The sequence below is a fragment of the Pogona vitticeps genome, chromosome 1 (assembly GCF_051106095.1).
Source record: "Pogona vitticeps strain Pit_001003342236 chromosome 1, PviZW2.1, whole genome shotgun sequence".
In the NCBI taxonomy this organism is placed as follows: domain Eukaryota; kingdom Metazoa; phylum Chordata; class Lepidosauria; order Squamata; family Agamidae; genus Pogona; species Pogona vitticeps.
The window spans coordinates 308,372,434-308,391,800 of NC_135783.1; the positions used below are offsets into that span (position 1 = coordinate 308,372,434).

At 43.9% G+C, this 19,367-nt stretch overlaps 1 protein-coding gene across 4 annotated transcripts in view; it reads left to right on the forward strand.

The window, feature by feature from the left end:
* Positions 1–19,367, forward strand: part of DPH6 (diphthamine biosynthesis 6) — a 335,370-nt gene that overhangs the window by 75,754 nt on the left and 240,249 nt on the right. The window lies entirely within an intron of this gene.

Here is a 19,367-nt window from a genome sequence, read left to right on the forward strand (position 1 = left end):
ATATGTAACTTTGCAATAAACAGAACAGACCTGCAACTGCAGTAATTTGTGACAGAACAGAAGCCCAATCCTGATTTTCACCACAGGTTCTTTTTTTCCTTTTCTACATCTTCTGTCTTCCACCTTCCATTTTACTTGCTTCCTATCAGATTGCATTCAGGGGTTGTATCCCATTTTATCATCAAGAACAGCTGTCCATAAGCATAAGTTAGAGAGGATACATTTTTAGTCTGAATGTCTGTAGAGCAGCTTGTCCTCTCTTCATAATGGCTGAAATTCTGTAGTTAAGTTGTATCTAGAATAGGCCTATTGAATCATCGGAACTTACACAGGAGTTGGTTGTTGTGGGATTTTTTGGGCTCTTTGGCTGTATTCTGAAGGTTCTTCCTGACGTTTTGCCAGTCTCTGTGGCCGGCATCTTCAGAGGACTGGAGTAGGAACTCTGTCCATGCTCTGTTGGTGTTTGTTGGATAGTATTTATAGCTGTGGGAACGCTTTTGTCTTTTTTTAGTACAGTGGGGTCTCTACTTAAGAACGTCCCTACTTAAGAACAATCCAACTTAAGAACAGCTCCATTTGCTAAATTTTGCTTCTACTTGAGAACAGAAATCCAAGATAAGAACAGGAAAAAAAAAACCTTTCCTGCTCTTTTTTTAACCTTAGGTCATCTTAGGTTAAAAAAAATTCTCCCCCTAGTGGTAGAGTACGTATTAACCAGCTTTGCATTAGTTCCTATGGGAACTAATGCTTCAATGTACGAACGCACCTCTACATAACAAAAAAACAGCCAGAACGGATTAATTGGTTTTCAGTCCATTCCTATGGGAAATTTTGCTTCAACTTAAGAACGTTTCAACTTAAGAACACCATTCCAGAATGGATTAAGTTCTTAAGTAGAGGTTCTACTGCAGTTTCTATGGACGGAAAAGAGCAGATACGGATTAAATGGTTTTCAATGCATTCCTATGGGAAATGCAGATTCAACATAAGAACTTTTCAACTTGAGAACCACCTTCCAATATGGATTAAGTTCTTAAGTAGAGACCCCACTGTAGATAGGGTGATCAGCATGTTTTTGTTGTGATAAGGGAGTGGTGGGGGGAGAGATAATCTGTTACTGAGATTGATGGGTGTCGTTAGCTGGTCTTTTTTTGTGCAATGATCCCTGGCCTTTGTGGCTGGGTAGAGTTCGTTGACCTTTAGCAGGTTGTATTTTTCAGAATGGGGCTCCAGGCCGTGTTTAGTTCTTCTTTCCTGTTGAAGTTTTGTTTATGTTTATGGATTTCAATGGCTTCCCTGTGCAGTCTAACATACATATTGCTGGTGTTGTCCAGTACTTCCATAAAATACAGATATGGAGGCAGTGACAGATTTTACTTTCTTGGGCTCCATGATCACTGCAGACGGAGACAGCAGCCCCGAAATTAAAAGACGCCTGCTTCTTGGGAGGAAAGCGATGACAAACACCAACAGAGCATGGACAGAGTTCCTACTCCAGTCCTCTGAAGATGCCAGCCACAGACACTGGCGAAACATCAGGAAGAACAACCTTCAGAACATGGCCAAAGAGCCCAAAAACCCACAACAACCATTAGATCCCGGCCGTGAAAACCTTCACGAATACATTACACAGCAGTTGATTCATCAGATCCTCACTGATTTGGTGGGCCTACTCTGGTTGTGACTCAGTAATGGATTAAGCCAATGTGTATCAGCACCATTCAGGTTCAGCTACATCCTCTTCTGGAAGAGCACAAACATGCAGCAAACAGATCTATTGTAGTACTGCAGTGCATAATTAGTCAGCCATGCATGATGGTTTGGTTACAACTGCTTTTTCTGAAGATGAGCAAAAAAATTGGAATGCTACTTGCAAATAACTCATTGTAGTACTGTACCAAGCAATTTACTGATCAAGTTTCACATGCAGTACATACCAGTCTAAATCCACTTGTTTGTTCCATCTAGAGTAAATTCACTGAATTAGTTACTGAATGATAAATTGACTTTTGTGTAAATCACATTGATCCAATAAATCTACTGTAGATGGGACTAATAATTGGGAATGTTAGGTCTATTTTTCCAAATATATTCAGAAGAGTATGATTTCACCACAGAGTTCAGAATCAACACAGTTTTATTTTCAGTGGCCATGCTGTGATTTTAACATTGAACTGACCTATTATGGAAGATGGTTTGACCGGTCACAGAGATATGTCCTACACATTATTGAAGTCAGGTTTTATTGAATGGTGTGTGAGTTCTCTAACTACACAAACTGATGAGAAACATATTAATAGGTCAATACATCATTTTAGAATTACAACCCTCTGAGCTGTATTTCACATAAAAGTATTAGATGAGGTTTTAGGTGTAAAATTTGATAAAAGGACCTTTTTCCTTTTGGGGTCAGTAGAGGTTTGTGGCCCATTAGACCAAAGAATGACCAGCATAATAGGAAAGAATCTGTTCTACATGGGTGGATAAAATATATATTTCTGATAAATTGTGTTGTATAATCTTGGCATGAATCAAGTCTCATCATGTTCTATGAGGTGAACCATTGCTGTTGAGCATTTAATGCTTTCTTCTTCATATTCTTTTAAAATAGGAGTTCATGTCTTGAGGGTACCATTGGTAAGAGCTAACAGTGGAACTTCAGCTTCACTATTATATATAAAATATATTATGTTGGAATTTGAGTATCTATTAGAAGAAGTAATAAAATATTAATTCTTCCTTGGCTGTGATGCTTTGCCAGAATCATTTTATTTTTACAACACTTCTGGTGTGAACTGTAAAATGAGAACATTCTACATTCATTCTGTGCATTTGTAATGTTTATACAAAGGAGGAGAAATTATTAGAAAAAATCTGTCTTCGATCACAAATTACAGCAGATATTTTTAGATGGCAGGATTTGATGCTTCTTCTTTTTTAAAGTACCTATGTCTTGCAGCATGCTTCTTGGCTTTAGTTAAATCTAGTATTTTTGAAGTGGCAAGGCAGTATCTGTCGCTTAGATTCCAGGAACTTAAAAGACTAATTTATAGTGTGAATACCACAAAGCAAAAGCATTGTAAATTATTGGTATATGCATAGAATATCTGTTGAAACCAACATTCATACTGTTTGTTATTTGTGACAATAGTGTTACTGCCAGCTTGCTAATTAATTACTGATGCCTACCCAATATATAAACTGTGGTTTTTCTTCACTCTTTGTGAACCTATGGAACCAAACGATTTTAAAATACTATACAAATACAAATATATTAAAACCAATTAAAATTAAAAAACCACAAAAATGTCCACAAAAGTTCACATGGAGATGGTTAGTCTTTAAGGTGCCACAACATTTTTTGGTTTCTATTCCTTGTTTTTATTTTTATTTTTTCTGGATATGGATGCTCAACCTAACATGGCTGCTTTTTTGAAAGCTTCGTAATAGTTCAGTAGCTATACTATCTGGTCACCAAGATGCATTCTGTGGTAGCCTCTTTCATGCAGCTTGTTATACATGTGTTTTCCTTTGCAGGCAGCTTCAACCAGTAAAGAATGTGAGTGTGAGTATCCTCACACCACCATTTAAAACAATTATACAGAAAGTTGCTTTGCACCCTGTAGTGCAAGGGTGGGTATACTTATCCGGGGCTGAGGGCCATTTTGTCAATTTGCTGGCAGCCCAAGGGATAAACAGCAAAGGATGAGGTGCTAAGAAAAGAGGGACAAGCCAAAGAGGTTAATTTGCATATATGTTTTTAATTTTTTAAGAAGAGATTGCGAGAATGAATTTTTACTAACTCAAAAATTTTATTACCTTAAAAAATGGAAAAGGCTGCTTTAAACCTTCTAGTGACCAACATTATTAATTAAAATGTAAAGCAGTTCTATGACCCCCGTGGAAACAATGCAAAATTGCCCCCGTGATATGTAGAAGGCATAAAAGGGCTGGCTAAGAATTTTTTTTATTATTATTTGAAGTTTTGGGAAGGCGTGGAGTTCTAGGAAAGGCCGCAAGGATACCACTGGAGGCTGCATAGGGCTCATGTTGACTACTATAATGTAGGGCTTTGGTGCCAGTTTTGCTACATTTTGCTTCGCCAAGTTGTCTTAAGTTGATGTGGATAGGGAATGTGTGAACTCTCAGACTTCTGAAATTATCACACCTCTGTGATGCTGCTTGATTTTGCCTCTGTGGGTACTCTTCCTTTGATTTAAGACCTCCAGAGATGGCTTTTTCTGTTCAAAACACTATCTGTATGCTCTGCTGCAAGTAGGAGGAGACCCTTTTCTTGTGGCTTGGTTGTGTAATATTTTCTCCTAACAGAGATGAGACCAACTCCATCTCTCTTTCAGGTTTCTGATTGCTTAGAATTTAAAGTCAGGATATCACACTGTGTTTTTCTTATCTCTCTCTCTATATGGCAAGTCCCTAAAGAAATGGGAGTGCCTGACCACCTTATCTATCTCCTGAGAAACCTATATGTGGGACAGGAAGCAACAGTTAGAACTGGATATGGAACAACTGATTGGTTCAAAATTGGGAAAGGAGTACGACAAGGCTGTATATAGTCCCCCAGCTTATTTAACTTATATGCAGAATACATCATGCGGAAGGCTGGACTGGAGGAATCCCAAACTGGAATTAAGATTGCCGGAAGAAATATCAACAACCTCCAATATGCAGATGATACCACTCTGATGTCAGAAAGTGAGGAGAAATTAAAGAACCTTGTAATGAGGGTGAAAGAGGAGAGTGCAAAAAATGGCCTGAAACTCAACATCAAAAAAACTAAGATCATGGCCACTGGTCCCATCAGCTCGTGGGAAATAGAAGGGGAAGATATGGAGGCAGTGATAGATTTTATTCTCTTGGGCTCCATGATCACTGCAGATGGAGACAGCAGCCGTTAAATTAAAAGACGCCTGCTTCTTGGGAGGAAAGCGATGACAAACCTTGACAACATCTTAAGAAGCAGAGACATCACCTTGCCAACAAAAGTCCGAATAGTCAAAGCTATGGTTTTTCCTGTCGTGATGTATGGAAGTGAGAGCTGGACCATAAAGAAAGCAGACCGCCGAAGAATTGATGCCTTTGAATTGTGGTGCTGGAGGAGGCTCTTGAGAATCCCCTGGACTGCAAGGTGAACAAACCTATCAATTCTAAAGGAAATCAACCCTGAGTGTTCACTGGAAGGACAGATCCTGAAGCTGAGGCTCCAATACTTTGGCCATCTCATGAGAAGAGAAGACTCCTTTGAAAAGACCTTGATGTTAGGAAAGTGTGACAGCAAGAGGAGAAGGGGACGACAGAGAATGAGATGGCTGGATAGTGTCTGCGAAGCAACCAACATAAATTTGACACAACTACCGGAGGCAGTGGAAGATCGGAGGGCCTGGCATGCTCTGGTCCATGGGGTAACGAAGAGTCAGAAACGACGAAACGACTAAACTACGATATATTTTGTGATAGTATTTTAATGTTTATATTGTGCTTTGGGGTTATATGGCCATTTGGCTGTTATACTAAATTCTTCATCAGTTCAATTAAAGTGTAACTTATAATAATTGTAATGAAAAAGAAAATCTAGTACAAGAAACAAAACAAAGACTTGTCCCGACCCCGCTTCATGATGATCAGTTTGATTTTCATTGTGAGTTTGTTTTTTTAATGTCCTTGAGGATAGTGTTACAACTGAACTCAAATTGTTTAGTAGCAAATTATATTTCAATATATAAACCAAAACCCATTTAATTTTTTAAAAAATACACAGTTAATCAGGAATCTGTAAATCTTGAGTGATATAATAGGAAACGAAGGCAGAGGTGAAGTTGCTGGTGACCTATGTCATCCCTTAAGCAAGATAAACTTGCTTTTCTATCACAGCAGCTTAGAACAAGTTAGAATGGGCCTGATGGTACAAAGGAGCCCATTGTGGCACTTGAAGAGCAAATTCCATAAATAGTTGTAGATAGTAATTAGGTAGAAAATGGCTGCCTCTTTCTCTCTTTTTTCTTTCTTTCTTTTTTGGCTGCAGGTAGAAAGGAAGATCTTATCGGTCTAAATTTCTCACCTGCCTAGGGCAGGCATAATTAGATGTAAGCAAATTTAATGGAGCTTGTATGCTCTGAGGCCATTCTGCAATGCTCTAATAACTGTGTGCTTTATTAAAGTAGGTTTATGATATGACGGCTGTTTAACGTATCAAATGGCAAAGAAGTTAAGGTATGGGTTACCACTTTACCTTTTAGGTGAATAATCAAATCTGCTTTTAAGCTAAATTGCAGTAGATGTATTTGGAATACCATTTAAAAAGTCTGAGGGGTAATGTATTAGATGGCACATTGAGTAGATGTGAAAGGAATGAGCAAACTTCAGTGTGACATTCATCAACCTTGGCAAGCTCATACAACTTCCCATAGCTCTGTTTTCCATTAGTTTAATGACATCAGTAGGAAGGTGCAGGACTGTAGACAACACATAATTATATAAGTAAATACACATTAATTTTAGAACACTTTTCTGAATCTGCAGTTACAAATTAATATTTGGTGGTGGTGAGTTTTACTTCTTGGGAGGGCAATGTGTTTCTTCCAGGCTGCTGCTAGCTAGATATCCTGTAGAACGTCATCACAGCAAGGAAGATATTATCATAAGAGTGGTGCTTACTGCTGTGTTTGCAGTTGGTTCTGAGTAGCAGCCACAAGAGAGAGTGTGCACAGGTGGATATTGACTGCTTCCTGAACATTTATGTAGTTTTAATTCTTCAAAATGCCTTTGATGTCCTGTTAGGTAAGCCATCAGTGTTAGTTTGAGGCTTAGAGAACAGCTTGCCTAAGGACCTGAGTGTGTTCATAGTGAGATTCAAACTGGGGATATGACTCAGTGTCTCAACAGCTCTTCTACATCAGCAACTCACAGGGATAAAAAGCACTATTTTGTCATCATGGGTTTAGCACATGTATTTTTGCAGCGGCAAGACGGAAGAGACAGCACTAGAATGCAGAGGAACAAAAAGATCACAAGCCAGAAGATAAATCAACAGAGCAGGGGACAGTAGTAACTGATAATGTGTAACTTAGAAAGCAGAGAATGTGGGATCATTACTTGTGGCTTTGGCTAAACATGACAGCAGTCCTGAAAGTAAATGCCTGTAGTCTTCTCTTAAAGATGTATGGGGATGTATCTACTTACATGGATGGAGAGTTGAGACCGCTGCTTTAGAACACATAGCTTCTCCCAATTGGATCCCAACTTCCCCAGGTAGCAATTGTACTTTATATGCAGGGGGATCAGTTTCACAATTTATTGTGGATTAGAGATGAGCACAATAAGGAGAAGGCTAGAGCGTAGATGGAGGAAGAATCCGACGGATAATAACTGGATAGCCGTTAAGGTCGCAACTAACCTTTACCTGAATAAGGTGAAGGCTGCCAGTAGATCATTCTTCGCTAACCGGATAAGCGAAGCATCCAACCAGCAGGCGGAACTTTTCCGTATAGTGCGCGACCTATCCGGAGTTGGCCCGGGAGATCGGCCTCCCCCTAGTTTTTCACCGGACCAATTTGCGGCATTTTTTAAATCTAAAGTGGAGGCCATCCGCCGGGAGCTCTCTCCCTTTTTGAATACAGTGAATCGAGCTGAGATGTCCAGCGCTCCGTCTTGCCCGGTTATTTTTGATTCTTTTCAGCCAGTTACGCCTGATTCTGTGACCAGAGTGCTTGACCGCTGTCGGGCCACCACCTCCTCCTTGGACCCTTGCCCAGCCTGGCTAATCAAAGCAGCCAGGCCGAAAACAACTGAATGGGCCACAGCTATAATAAATGGGTCTTTCCTTGAGGGCAGATTCCCATCTGCCCTCAAGGAGACACTCATTAGGCCCATACGAAAGAAACCTAGTTTGGCGGCGGACGAAATTGGCAATTACAGGCCCGTCGCCAATATTTCTTTCATGAGCAAAGTGGTGGAGAGGGTGGTGGCAGACCAGCTTCAGGCACTCTTGGATGAAACAGATGCACTGGATCCGTTCCAGTCGGGCTTCAGGCCGCGCCACGGGACAGAGACGGCATTGGTCGCCCTGTATGATGACCTGCTGAGGGAGGCTGACAGGGGCAAAACGTCTCTGTTGGTCCTCCTCGATATTTCGGCGGCCTTTGATACCGTCGACCACGGTATCCTCCTGGGGAGGCTCTCCGAGCTGGGAATCGGTGGCCTGGCGTTAGCCTGGCTCCGCTCCTTCTTGGAGGACCGCCCCCAGAGAGTTCAGCTTGGGGAGAATGTCTCGGCCCCGTGGAGCTCCAACTGTGGGGTTCCACAGGGATCGATTATCTCCCCAATGCTATTTAACATCTATATGAGGCCGCTAGCGGGGGTCATCAGGGGGTGTGGAGCGATGTGTCACCAGTACGCTGATGACACTCAGCTCTACATCTCCTTTTTACCAACTGCAGGTGATGCCGTCCTGACCCTCCAGCGCTGCCTGGAGACTATACTGGAATGGATGCAGGAAAACGGCCTGCGGCTGAACCCGGACAAGACGGAAGTCCTGAGGGTGAGGCCCCCCGTAGTTGGTGGCCTGGTTGGCCCTCTCTCCTTTGGGGGGGCGACCTTGGCCCCGGTGAGCGGGGTCCGCAGCTTGGGCATACACTTGGACCCGATGCTCACCATGGAAACACAGGTGACGTCGGTTGTCCGCTCCGCCTACTTCCACCTCTGGCGGATTGCCCGGCTGCGGCCCTACCTTGACACGGGGGCCCTCACTACCTTAGTACACGCACTCGTAATCTCAAGATTAGATCACTGCAACGCGCTCTACGTGGGGCTACCTTTGAGGTTGATACAGAAACTTCAGATGGTGCAGAATGCAGCAGCCAGACTCCTCACCGGAGGGAGAAAATATCATCACATCTCTCCCATCCTGGCTAGACTGCACTGGCTACCCATTTGTTTCCGTATCGACTTCAAAGTCTTAATGCTCACTTATAAGGCCCTAAACGGTTTGGGACCTCGATACTTGGCGGAACGCCTTCACCCACCAAGTTCTACCCGAACCACCCGCGCGAGCCAGGAGGTGAGGCTGAGGAGCCTGACGCCGAGGGAGGCCCGGAGAGAGAAGACAAGAAACCGGGCCTTCTCGGCGGTGGCTCCTCGCCTTTGGAACAATCTCCCTCCTGAGATTCGCGCGGCCCCTTCGCTGGGTACATTCAAAACTCAATTAAAAACTTGGCTTTATGTCAAGGCCTTCCCTCCTGCCAGCATCTAATTTAATTTAAATTATTTTTCTCTTCTTTTTTATTTATTATTTATGATTTATTATGTTTTGTTAATTGATACTTTGATATTTTGGATTTATGTTACTATAACTGTATATTTTTATGTTAGCCGCTCAGAGTGGTACCGACTTACCAGATGGGTGGGATACAAATCAAATAAATCAAATAAATAAATAAAAAACCACTGGTTTGGCGGTTTGGCCCAGTTCATTTAATACCGCAAGAAATGTTTGGTAGTTTAGTGCCCTGTCCCTCTTTGGAGAGACGTGGTGGCAGTACGGGTTAAACCACAGAAGCCTCTGTTGCAAGGTCAGAAGACCAGCAGTCGTAGGATCGAGTCCAAATGACGGAGTGAGCTCCCGTAGCTTGTCCCAGCTCCTGCCAACCCAGCAGTTCGAGAGCATGCAAATGCAAGTAGATAAATAGGTACCACCTCAGTGAGAAGGTAACAGCATTCCGTGTCTAGTCGTGCTGGCCATGTGACCACGTAAACTGTCTTCGGACAAACGCTAGCTCTATAGCTTGGAAACGGGGATGAGCACTGCACCCTAGAGTCGTATACAACTGGACTAAATGTCAAGGGGAACCTTTACCTTTACCCCTCTGGCAGGTGCCCAGTCAGAGGCAGTGCCTAGAGGAGGTGGAGCCAGGACAATGTCTCAGAGTGGGTGCCCACCTCAGAGCATGGGGTGCTGAACTGCCGAACACCTGTTGTAATAGTAAATGAATTGGGCCAAACCACTGAACTGGGGGTTTGTGCCCATGGCTCGTGTCAATGCCTGAAATTGTGGGTATTTATTTGTTTATTTATTTATTCATTCATTCATTCATTCATTCATTTATTCATTTATTCATTTATTCATTTATTCATTTATTCATACCCTGCCTATCTGGGCGACTCGTCTACTCTAGGCAGCTTACAATATAGGATAAAACAATAAAATGCAGAAAAGTACATAATCGTACGATAACAATTTTAATAATATAAAGGGAAAATAAAATAAGGGAAAATAAGAACAGAGATCAGGTATTGACAGGAGGGAAGGCCTGGATGTATAACCATGTTTTTAATTGGGTTTTAAAGATTCTCAGCATAGAGGCCACACAATTCTCCAGAGGGAGGTTGTTCCATAGGCGAGGAGCCACCGCCGAGAAGGCCCGGTTTCGTGTTTTCTCCTTCCGGGCCTCTCTCAGCGTCAGGCTCCTCAGCCTCACCTCCTGACTCACACGGGTGATCCGGGTAGACCTTGGTGGGAGCAGGCGTTCTGCCAAATATCGAGGTCCTAAACCATTTAGGGCCTTATAAGTAAGCATTAAAATTTTGAAGTCGACGCGGAAACGGATGGGCAGCCAATGCAGTGCGGCCAGAGTTGGGGAAATGTGTTGGAATTTTCTCACTCCAGTAAGGAGTTTGGCCGCCGCATTCTGCACCACCTGAAGTTTCCGAATCAGCCTCAAAGTCAGCCCCACGTAGAGCACGTTACAGTCGTCTAATCTTGAGATTATGAATGCATGCACCAAGGTAGTGAGTGCCCCCATGTCTAGATAGGGCCGCAAGTGGGCAATCCGCCAAAGGTGGAAAAAAGCAGTGCGGACTACCGGTGGCACCTGCATTTCCATGGTGAGTGCCGGGTCCAAATATATGCCCAAGCTGCGGACCCCACTCTTCGCGGCCAGGGTCACCCTCCCAAACATGAGAGTCACCCAAGCCGCCAGCCACGAGGCCACCCACCCTCAGAACTTCCATCTTGTCCGGGTTCAGCTTCAGCCCATTCTCCTGTATCCATTCCAGTATGGCCCCCAGGCAGCGCTGAAGGGACAGGACGGCTTCACCTGCAGTTGGTGAAAAGGAGATGTAGAGCTGGGTGTCATCGGCATATTGATGACACGATGCCCCACATCCCCTGATGACCCCTCCCAGCGGCCTCATATAGATGTTAAACAGCATTGGGGAGATAATCGACCCCTGTGGAACCCCACAATTGAGATTCCATGGGGCCGAGACACTCTCCCCAAGCTGAACTCTCTGGGGGCGGTCCTCCAAGAAGGAAAGGAGCCAGGCTAGCTCCAAGCCACCGACTCCCAACTTGGAGAGCCTCCCCAGGCATATACCGTGGTTGACGGTATCGAAGGCCACTGAGATGTCGGGGAGGACCAGCAGAGACATTTTGCCCCTGTCAGCCTCCCTCAACAGGTCATCATACAGGGCGACCAATGCCGTCTCTGTACTGTGGCGCGGCCTGAAGCCCGACTGAAATGGATCCAGGGCATCTGTTTTACCTAAGTAGCCCTGAAGCTGATCGGCCACCACCCTCTGGACCACTTGGTCATGAAAGAAAAATTGGTGACGGGCTTGTAATTGGCAGTTTTGTCCGCCGCCAAACTAGGTTTCTTATGGGCCTAATGAGTGTCTCCTTGAGGGCAGATGGAAGTCTGCCCTCAGGGAAAGACCCATTTATTATTACTGTGGCCCATTCTGTTGTTATTGGTCTGGCTGCTTTGATTAGCCAGGCTGGGCAAGGGTCAAGGGAGGAGGTGGTGGCCCAGCAGCGGTCAAGCACCTTGTCCACAGTGTCGGGAATCACAGGCTGAAAAGAATCAAAGGTGACCAGGCAAGGCGGAGCGCTGGACATCTCTGCTTGACTCACTGTATTCAAAAAAGGAGAGAGCTCCCAGCAGATGGCCTCCACTTTAGATTTTAAAAAGGCTGCAAACTGGTCAGGTGAGAAATTAGGGTGGGGGCTACCACCTGAACCAGTTTTGGATAGATCGCGCACTATACGGAACAACTCCGCCTGCTGATTTGAAGCTTCGCTTATCCTGTTAGCGAAGAAAGATCAACATGCAGCCTTTACCATAGTTAGGTAAAGGTTAGTTGTGACCCTAACAGCTATCCAATTATAATCCGTCGGGTTCTTCCTCCACCTGCTCTCTAGCCTTCTCCTATATCGCTTCATCGCTTGAAGCTCCTGGTTGAACCAGGGCGCAGGCCGAGCTCTGCGCTGGAGAGGGCATTTAGGCACGAACATGTCTATAACCCTAGTGGCAGCGATGGACCAGCTGTCAACCAGAGCTTCGACAGGAGCGCCAGCTAGGTCAGCCGTAACACCTCTCATGGCATCCTGGAATCCAACAGGATCCAGTAGCCTTCGAGGGCGGACCATAGAAATAGGTCCCTGCTCCCTGCGAGGGGGGAGTGCCACTGAGAGGTTACATTTTATTAGGTGGTGGTCTGACCATGACAAGGGGACCGACACAAGGTCAGTCACCATCAGATCAGGCTTGCTCCAATTAGTGGAAAAGACCAGGTCCAACGTGTGGCCACCCATGTGGGTGGGGCCAGTGACATGTTGGGACATGTTCAAGGAAGCCTTGGTTTCCAGGAACTCAAGAGCTGGCCCAGAAGCCTCTGCCCCCACATGCACATTGAAATTGCCCAAGACCAGAAGCCTCAGGGATCCCAACAATGCCGCGGAGACAAAGTCGGCCAGCTCCGGAAGGGAAATGGCTGGGACGCGGGGAGCGCGGTAACCCAGCAAAATCCCAATACCATCCCTGGCCCCAGTTGCCACGTGGAGTGCCTCTAGACCCGGCTTTACCACCGAGGAGTGCCTAGTAACCTACAAGATGGATTTATAAACAATGGCTACTTCCCCCTGCCCCTCCAGTCTACCCTGGTGCTGGATGGCATAACTGGGCGGACAGATGAGAGCGAGGGGAGGACCCCCCTCCCCACTGATCCACGTCTTGGTTATGCATGCTAGGTCTGCATCCTCCTCCAGGATAAGATCATGAATCAACTGGGGCTTATTGGATACAGACCTGGCATTTAACAGCACCAGAGTTAGAGTGGAGAGCCGACTGGCCTGGCTACCTCGATACTGGGGGCTGGTCACCATCTTTTCTGTACAACATAGAAGGGACTGGGACAAAGGCCAGAAGAATGTGAGACAACGACCACAAGGAGGTGTTCTTGCATGTTGTATATAGGGCTGCAGCAAAACTTTCTTTTCTATTGAAGCTCTGCTGGTGTTTGTGGATTTCAATGGCTTCCCTGTTCAGTGTAATATAATGATTGCTGGTGTTGTCCACTACTTCAGTATTTTGAAATAGAATTTCATGTCCAGCTTGTTTTAGCATATGTTCAGCTACTGCTGATTTTTCTGGTTGTTTTAGTCTGCAGTGTCTCTCTGCAGACTATCAGAAACAACCGGTAGTCTCTCTGCAGACTACCGGCAACAACCGGAAAAATCAGTAGTAACTGAACATGCCCTAAAACAAGCTGGACATGAAATTCTATTTCAAAATAATGAAGTACTGGACAATACTAGCAAATATTATGTTAGACTTCACAGGGAAGCCATTGAAATCCGCAAACAACACATTGCTAATCTCAAAAACAGACTACTGTAATGCTCTGTATGTAGGGCTGCCCTTGAAAACAGTATGGAAACTTCAGCAAGCCCAAAATGAAGTGGCTAGACTGATTTCTGTGTCCAGTAAATTTGATCATATATTGCTAGTCTTGGCCGGATTACATTGGCTCCTTGTCAGTTTCTGTGTTCAGTTCAAGGTGCTAGTTATGATGACATCTGAAGCCATTGATGGTTTAGTATGCCGATATTTCCCTTCATGGATTGCTGCCTTGTCGTGGCGAAGGGGCTTGAGTAACTCAGAGAAGCTATGGGCTATGCCGTGCAGGGACACCCAAGACAGACAGGACATAGTGGAGAGTTCCGACTAAATGCAATCCACCTGGAGTAGGAAATGGCAATGCCACTCCAGTATCTTTGCCAAAAACGCCCCATGATAAGAAACAAAAGGCTAAAAGATATGGTGCTGGAAGATGGGCCCCTCAGGTCGAAAGGCGTCCAACATGCTACTGAGGAAGAGTGGAGGACAAGTACAAGTAGCTCCAGAGCTAATGAAGTGGTTGGGCCAAAGCCGAAAGGACGCTCAGCTGTGGACGTGCCTGGAAGTGAAAGGAAAGTCCAATGCTGCAAAGAAAAATACTGCATAGGAACCTGGAATGTAAGATCTGTGAACCTTGGGAAGCTGGAGGTGGTCAAACAGGAGATGGCAAGAATAAACATCGACATCCTGGGCATCAGTGAACTAAAATGGACAGGAATGGGCGAATTCAGCTCAGATGATTATCATATCTACTATTGTGGGCAAGAATCCCGTAGAAGGAATGGTGTAGCCTTCATAATCAACAAAAGAGTGGGAAAAGCTGTAATGGGATACAATCTCAAAAATGATAGAATGATGTCAATACGAATCCAAGGCAGACCTTTCAACATCACAATAATCCAAGTTTATGCACCAACCACCAGTACTGAGGAGACTAAAATTGAACAATTTTATGAAGATTTACAACACCTTCTAGAACTGACACCAAAGAAAGATGTTCTTCTCATTCTACAGAACTGGAATGCTAAAGTAGGCAGTCAAGAGATAAAAGGAACAACAGGGAAGTTTGGCTTTGGAGTTCAGAATGAAGCAGGGCAAAGGCTAATAGAGTTTTGTCAAGAGAACAAGCTGGTCATCACAAACACTCTTTTCCAACAACACAAGAGGCGACTCTATACATGGAAATCACCAGATGGGCAATATCGAAATCAGATTGATTATATTCTCTGCAGCCAAAGATGGAGAAGCTCTATACAGTCAGCAAAAACAAGACCTGGAGCTGACTGCGGCTCTGATCATCAGCTTCTCATAGCAAAATTCAAGTTTAAACTGAAGAGAGTAGGAAAAACCACTGGGCTACTCAGGTATAATCTAAACCAAATCCCTTATGAATACACAGTGGAAGTAAAGAACAGGTTTAAGGAACTCGATTTGGTGGACAGAGTGCCTGAAGAACTTTGGATAGAGGCTCGTAACATTGTCCAGGAGGCAGCAACAAAAACCATCCCAAAGAAAAGGAAATGCAAGAAAGCAAAGTGGCTGTCCAACGAGGCCTTAGAAATAGCAGAGAGGAGAAGGGAAACAAAATCCAAGGGAGATAGGGAAAGCTACAGAAAATTGAATGCAGACTTCCAAAGAATAGCAAGGAGAGAAAAGAGAGCCTTTTTAAATGAACAATGCAAAGAAATAGAGGAAAATAACAGAAAAGGAAAAACCAGAGATCTGTTCAGGAAAATTGGAGCTATTAGAGGAACATTTTGTGCAAAGATGAACATGATAAAGAACAAAAATGGGAGGGACCTAACAGAAGCAGAAGACATCAGGAAGAGGTGGCAAGAATACACAGAGGAATTATATCAGAACGATTTGGATATCCTGGACAACCCTGACAATATAGTTCCTGACCTTGAGCCAGACATCCTGGAGAGTGAAGTCAAGTGGGCCTTAGAAAGCCTGGCTAACAATAAGGCCAGTGGAGGTAATGACATTCCTTTTGAATTATTTAAAATCTTAAAAGATGATGATGTTAAGGTGCTACATTCAGTATGCCAGCAAGTTTGGAGAACTCAACAGTGGCCAGAGGATTGGAAAAGATCAGTCTACATCCCAATCCCAAAGAAAGGCAGTGCCAAAGAATGCTCCAACTACAGTACAATTGCACTCATTTCCCACGCTAGCAAGGTTATGCTCAAAATCCTTCAAGGTAGGCTTCAGCAGTATGTGGACCGAGACCTCCCAAGCTGGATTCCGAAGGGGCAGAGGAACTTGAGACCAAATTGCTAACATGCGCTGGATTATGGAGAAATCCAGAGACTTCCAGAAAAATAATTACTTCTGATTCATTGACTATGCAAAAGCCTTTGACTGTGTGGACCACAGCAAACTATGGCAAGTCCTTAAAGAAATGGGAGTGCCTGACCACCTTATCTATCTCCTGAGAAACCTATATGTAGGACAGGAAGCAACAGTTAGAACTGGCTATGGAACAACTGATTGGTTCAAAATTGGGAAAGGAGTACGACAAGGCTGTATATTGTCCCCCGGCTTATTTAACCTATATGCAAAATACATCATGCGGAAGGCTGGACTGGAGGAATCCCAAACTGGAATTAAGATTGCCGGAAGAAATATTAACAACCTCCAATATGCAGATGATACCACTCTGATGTCAGAAAGTGAGGAGGAATTAAAGAACCTTGTAATGAGGGTGAAAGAGGAGAGTGCAAAAAACGGTCTGAAGCTCAACATCAAAACAACTAAGATCATGGCCACTGGTCCCATCACCTCCTGGGAAATTGAACGGGAAGATATGGAGGCAGTGACAGACTTTACTTTCTTGGGCTCCATGATCACTGCAGATGTTGGGAAAATATGAGGGCAAGAGGAGAAGGGGACGACAGAGGATGACATGGCTGGACAGTGTCTGCGAAGCAACCAACATGAAATTGACACATCTACAGGAGGCAGTGGAAGATAGGAGGGCCTGGCGTGCTCTGGTCCATGGGGTCACGAAGCGTCGGGCACGACTAAACTACTAGACGACGATGCCGATATTTGTCAGAATGGATGGAATCCAAGGAAAATCAAACCCCTGGTCACATGGAGAACTGGGTTGCTTGGAAGTTACTAAATAGGCAACAGTGGAGTTGGCAGAATCAATGTGTATCTAAGAAAACATTCTTTTGAGATTGCAGAGATCAGGCAACTTCACATATATGTTGGTGTACTCTATACCTTTCAACATTTACGAAGGATTACTTGACAGCTACCCTTAATTCTATTGAAGTTGCCACTTTTGGGGCAAAAAAATCTGATATCTTTATTAACTATACTGGTTTCTCAGACAAAGAAAGATTGTGATTAATATGTTACAACCTGTTACTGTAGGGATAGTCAATTCAGTCACCCTCAGAGAAGAACTATTTGTTAAAATCGCCTGTTTTCCTTCTAAAATAGCTGTTTGGATCTGAAAAAGTTGTATGGAATCTTACTGCAGGTTTGATGTCTTTATATAATAATATACCATCTGTTTAGCCAATATGGGAATGTCTATATCTCCAAGCCCTCATCAAACTTGGTGTCAGCCCTGATGGTATCTAGAATATTTTAGCTAAATCTAACCACAGTAGACTACTGTGCTTATAGTTTTTGAATTGACATTGACTCAGTGGGTCCATTCTAGTTGGGACTAACCAGTGAATTATCCCTTTACACTCTGGGGTTTTTCCTTAATAGCTATTCATCTGGTTGCATCAAATGGTCTGCTTTTAAAACCAAAGCAGCTTAAATCATTAAAAGACAATGTTTAAACCTAAAATAGTAAGTATAAAAATACTAAAAAAGATCAAACAAATGGCACACTCAAAATGGTAGACAAAAACAACGACAATAAACAAGGTTCTGTCCTCATCATCAGGGTGCAGAAACTGAAGCTTATTTTCCACCATTGTCACTCAAATCTATGTCCCACTCGTTTCAGCACCACCAGCTCCCTGTAAACCAGGATTCCAATTTGTCTCTGCTTTCTGGGTGGACACATTTAGTAGCAATCATTTCAGTGGCTTTTACCATTTCCCCATTCCAGAGATCAACCAAGGTTTCAACAGAATCAGTTGCCAAAGTTACAGGAAACTCCCCCAAGATCCTCCAGAAAACCATTTGGATCCATTAGCCTTCTGGGGCAGACCATATTAGCTTGTTCTCCACCTCTGCAAAGGCTCTGAGTTGCAGTGAGTCTAAACCCCACCATAGGGGATGTGGTGGCGCTGCAGGTTAAACCGCAGAAGCCTCTGTGCTGCAGGGTCAGAAGATCAGCAGTCATAAGATCAAATCCACGCCATGGAATGAGCTCCCGTCACTTGTCCCAGCTCCTGCCAACCTAGCAGTTCAAAAGCATGTAAATGTGAGTAGATAATAAGTACCACCACAGTGGGAAGGTAACGGCATTCCGTGTCTAGTCACGCTGGCCACGTGACCATGGAAACTCTCTTTGGACAAACACTGGCTTTGTGGCTTGGAAATGGGGATGAGCACCGCCCCCTAGAGTCGTATAAGACTGGACTAAAAGTCAAGGGGAACCTTTACCTTTAAACCCCATGAGATAATGGTCTGTCCAGGATAATGGAACAGCTGAGAGTTCCTCCACACCCACGTCACCAACATCTACCCTGGTACAGAACACCAGGTCTAAAGTGTGCTCTGCAGTATGAGTGGGGGCAGATACTACTTAGGACAGACCCATGGTCATCATGGAGGTCATGAAGTCCTGAGATACGACTGCCAGAGCTGCCTTGGTATGGACATTGAAGTCACTCCACGCAATAAGCCAAGGGGCTCCAACATCACTCCTGATACCAGCTCAGTTACTTCAGAAAGAGGGGCTATTGAGCCGTGGGGTAAGTAGTATATCAACAGAATACCTTTTCTATCCCAGGCTCCTACTTTCTCAAACATATATTCAGAACAGGAGAACTGGGAAATGTATTTATTTATTTATTTAACCTATATGTTGACCACACTATCCAAAGGTCTTTAGGCAGCTTACAACAATTTGAATTCCACAAAAAAACAACAATTAAAATACAATTAAAAATGCAATGCTCTAAAATTTGTATAAAAATGTGACATCTAGTGGGGGAGATATAATTACAATAGACTACTGCAACGCCACATGTCAGGTCTTGTCCTGTTGGACAAAGATGAGTGAGAGCAATAATCCCATGCTAATCTGTCTAATTACAGTGTATACCTCCACTTATGACCATGATCCATTCCAGAAGATGGTCATAATTCAAAATGGTTGTAAGTTGAAGCACCATTTCTCATAGGAATGCATTGAAATGCAATTAATCCATTCTGGCCAAAGAAAAAAAATCATAAAAAAAATCACTGCAAGACTCATTGGAAATGTGATTCATCCCTTCCATCTGAAGGGGAAAAAAAGAAAAGCAGTCAAGCGTGTAAGACCCATTGGAAATGCATAGAAAATGGAGCAGATCTGAAATGCACAGAAAACAAAGAGGCAGGTCAGAAATGCAAATAAAATCAAGGAAAAAAGCAATGGAAGCATGCAGGGCCCATAGGAAATGGGGGGGAAAACACCAAAGCAACCAACCCCCCAAGACCCATTGGAAATGGGGGCAAAGCCAAAAACCCAACCCCCCAAGACCTATCGGAAAT